This window comes from Tenrec ecaudatus, chromosome 12 (assembly GCF_050624435.1).
Source record: "Tenrec ecaudatus isolate mTenEca1 chromosome 12, mTenEca1.hap1, whole genome shotgun sequence".
In the NCBI taxonomy this organism is placed as follows: Eukaryota; Metazoa; Chordata; class Mammalia; order Afrosoricida; family Tenrecidae; genus Tenrec; species Tenrec ecaudatus.
The window spans coordinates 125,032,777-125,037,152 of NC_134541.1; positions in this window are offsets into that span (position 1 = coordinate 125,032,777).

Below are 4,376 nucleotides of genomic sequence, written 5' to 3' on the forward strand. Positions count from 1 at the left end.
GGAGCTTGGTACATATTGGGACAGAGATGGAGAAGGGAGATTCAACCCTCCATTATGTCTAAATGGGTCAACAAAAAATCTCAGTGCTTTAAAAGAATTTTTTTTAGGAGCCTCTGTTCTCTTTCTCAGCCGCTCCCTCTTCCTTTCCCTCTTTGCCATCTCTTTCAAAATAGGTCCCGTGACTGGAGAGGCATGCTAGGATTTCGGCTGTATGGTCTGGAGGGGAAGGGGCTGAGTCTGGGATTGGAGGCCTGGATTGGGGACCTGAATTTGCCATCAAGCCACCCCTTGATATAGATGACCATGGCCCACTGTGTTCAAAGCAGCTTGACTCAGGCCGTCATGAAGAACCATACAGTGAGTTCTACCTCACAAATCCAACTAGGCCTGAAGCATGTACACTGGTACAGATAAGCACTGGAATCCAGGACAGATAAACCCCTCAGAACAGTAACGGGAGTCGTGATACCATGAGGGTAGGGGAAGAAGGGGGAGAACCAATGATCTACGTGTACTACTGCCCCGATCAGGGGGATGAACAATAGAAATGGGGAAAGAAGACAGCAGACGGTTTAAGATATGAAAATAATAATTATCAAAGGGTCATGAGGGTGGGATGGTGGGGGGGGGTGGAGGCAAAAGAGGAGCTGATAGCAAGGGCTCAAGTTGAAAGAAAATGTTTAGAAAATGACGATGGCAGCACATGTACAATTGTGCTTGATACAATGGATGTATGAATTGTGATCAGAGCTGTCAGAGCCTCCAGTAAAATTATGTATAAAAAATAAAGCCAAGAATCATACAGTACATGGGAGGCAGCCGGGAGTTCCTGGGAGTGGCTCTCCCGCTCACCGAGTGGATGCTGACTCAGCGCGACCCAAAAGGACCAGGTAGAGCGACCCTGTGAGGCTCTGAGACGGTGGCTCCTGACGGGAGCAGAAAGCCCCTCATCATTCCGAACAGCCAATCTTCAGGGTCACAGCCCGACGTGCCGCCACTGTGCCACCCGGACCGATGCTATCTTTCTCATGGGTCCTGAGGCATCTGCTTCTTTCACAAGAAGGCCCGGCCCCGTGCAAGAAGAAGAAAACAAGCCGGGAGCAGCGACGGGCACTGGCCAAGGGAGCCTTGGCAGCTGTGTCATTAGACGTGACAGAGAGGCAGAAACCGTGGCCCTGACGGCACAGAACAAAGGAAAGGCAAGCATGTGGTGGCTGTAGAATTCCCAGGGCCCACCTCAGGCTGCTGGTGGAGGCAAGGTCCCTGGGCTTTTTGGAGAACAGATAAGCGTGAGGGTGGGTGGAGCAGAAAAGGAAGTGGGCCATTGGGATACACATTCTGTCCCTTTAGCCTCAAGCTTCTGATTTCCTCTGTCTTCACAGGCCAAAGTAACCATTACAGAATTGGGGCTCTTGGCCCATCATTCCAGAGCTGGGCCCATCATTCCAGAGCTGGGCCCATCATTCCTAATACTCTGCCTGACACTGGAATTCCTGCTAAACTACGCTTCATTCAGACCCACAGACCCAGGAGAGCCCCAGAGACCCCAGGACCCGGTTTACAAGTCACTCAGAGAAGCAGACCTGGGAAGATCTTCCCCCACAACCTTTTCTCTGCCTGGCCCAAGTCCCAGCTCCCAGGATGGAGCCCCTACCTGAGACAGCGTTGTCCTCCTCCTCCTCAGCCAGCTTAAAGCCAGGCCCGGCACAAGCTGAGAAGCCCAGAAAATCCCTCTAGACTCCCTCTGTGGCGAGGCCAGCTTCATTAAAAGGAACTTTGTTCCCTGAGGATTTGTTCTTGGAGGTGTGATTGTGTACTTGGTCGCAGTTCCCATGGCTACTGGCTCACAGCGAGAAGGGAATAAGCAGGCATCAGTATCTTCTGGTCAAACAGGAATTTGACCTGACTTAGAGGCAAACATTCAGCTGGCGACCTTATACATGGCACAGGCTGAGCAGGCCTCAGAGAGTTCTGAATGACTAAAGAAGAAAAGAACATAAAACCGTACACGTGGAAGTATGCATTCTCTCCCTGGCTCGATTTAGGTGTTTGTCAACCTTTCATCGGGAGAGACAGCAAGCAACAGAAAGGTTGGGCACAGGCATCCCTCAGGCCAAATCTAAGCCCTGGACCTGCTGTGTCTGATGATAAGAGTATTTTAACTTTAAAAAAATAGGGAAAAAATAAAACCTATCACAGAAAAATAATTTCCATGACCAATGCTCTCCCACTAAAGACATCCCCATCCCTACCCCCAGTGCACACTCATGACTGGACAAAGTTGAGGTATTGATACAAGGCTTTGATGGGGATCTGACAGGAAGAGGAATTATGGGGCATCTCAGTAAGAGAATATTAGAAGTGACTTGCAGGATGTAGGCTTTGTATCAGATCGGTGGTTCTCAACCTTCTTCATGCCGAGACCCTTTCATACAGTTCCTCATGTTGTGGTGACCCCCAACCATAACGTTATTTTTGTCGCTACTTCATCACTGTCATTTTGTTACTGTTAGGAATTGGGTGACCCCTGTGAAAGGATCGTTTGACCCCCAAAGGGGTCATGACCCACAGGTTGTGAACCGCTGTATTAGATGATTCTGGGAGATTTCAAGGGAAGGATCTTACTTTGGTTTGGATGCAGTCAGGAAGTTATCTAATAGGTGGAAACAATGGCACAAGATTAAAGCTATTATTGGTAAAGAACCAGAGATATATTAACGAGGACAGGGGACATTTGCTCATTTCTGTGGTTTGGAATTTGGAGTTCAAAAATGAGTCTGGAGCGGTTTTGTGTGTGTGTGTGTGTGTGTGTATGTGTGTGTGTGTGTGTGTTTGTCTTGATCCATCACAGTCCCAGAAGGGCCTGGTGTGATATTAAGTTTCCGTGAGATGGTTTATGTTCTTCCAAAGACAAGCTTCAATAACTGAATGTCGCACTAGCTCCTGCCAATACTGTTGTGGATTGAAGGATGTTCCCAGAAAGAAGTGTTGAATTCCTCACCACCGCCCCGCCCCGGCCCCACCATTTGCCTGGGAGTGTGACTTTGTTGGAAAATACAGCCTTTGGTGATAATGTGAGGTCATAAGGCACTGGGGTGGGCCTTAATCCAATGAAGGACAGTTCTTGTGAAAGGGAACAGATCTAGAGAAGCACAGTGGAGAAAGACGGCCATATGGAGATGTCCCAGGAAGCCAAGGAACTCGAGGAGCACCTGGGAGACCAGCAGATGGAAGGGACAGGACAAATCTTTCCCTAGCACCGATAGGACGGCTCTGCTGATGCCCTGAATTTAGATTTGCCGCTTCCAGAGATGTCTGCTCTAGTAACACACCTACCAGAAAGCTAATGCAAACAGCAAGGCCTGGTGAGCGTCCCGTGTCGGCGCTCCGTCTCTTAGAGGGGCGCAGTGCTCTCTTCAACAGGGCTCTAGTGGCCATGGTCTTTGAAACTCCCACCCAAGGAGTGGGTGTGATTATGCAAATCAGGTGCTTCTGACCCATTAAGGGGACTGGATAGCTTGTCAATCATGTGCATAAGGTGCATCTGTAGAAAGAGACAATGAGCAGCTCATATTCCGACAGCACAAGGGACTCACATGCAAGTTCAAGTTGAAGCTGAAGAAAACAAAAAGTCCAGGAGAGAGAAAGCACGGCCTCATTTAAAAGACAGAAAAGAAAGGGTCAAAATGAATGTCCGAAGGGCCTTGGAAGTTGCTCTAGAATGTAGAGCAACTAAAGCAAAAAGAAGAAATGATGACACAAAAGAACTAAACTGATGGCAAAGGGGGGCTTGAGACAAGTCAAGTGCAATGAAATGTGTCAAGACCTGGAGCTGGAAAACCCAGAGGCAAGTCCACACTCAATGTTTGCAAGCTGAAAGAGCGGAATGGAAAAGTCAAGCCATGAGTTGCAATATTGAAGGATCTTCTACTGCTGTGCTTGTTGTTAGGTGCTGTCAAGTTGGTTCTGAGGCATAGAGACCCGATGTGAACCAAGGAAACATGACCCGGGTCCTTTGCTTGAATCGTAAACTTCCCTAATAAATGGCACAGCCTTTTTACTCCTCTGTGACGCCAGCTGTCCGCCTCCTGCTGGGCTTGATCATTTGTTGCAGCAGCTACAGGACTCACGGGGAATATTCATGGCTGAGGCATTTAGTAGGGAAGTTAACAGTTTGCCATTCAGGACGAAAGCCATTCAGGGTACCGTCCTTTGATGAGAACAGCCCCTTTGTAACAGTCCCTGCAAGACGCTGCAGTGACGTGAAAATACTCGGCATGACTCTTCCATAGCTTTGAATTTCCCATCAAATGCCTAGGTGGGAACATGCAAATAAGGTCTGGAAGACTCTCACTCTGGAATTGGTCCACTTTGTC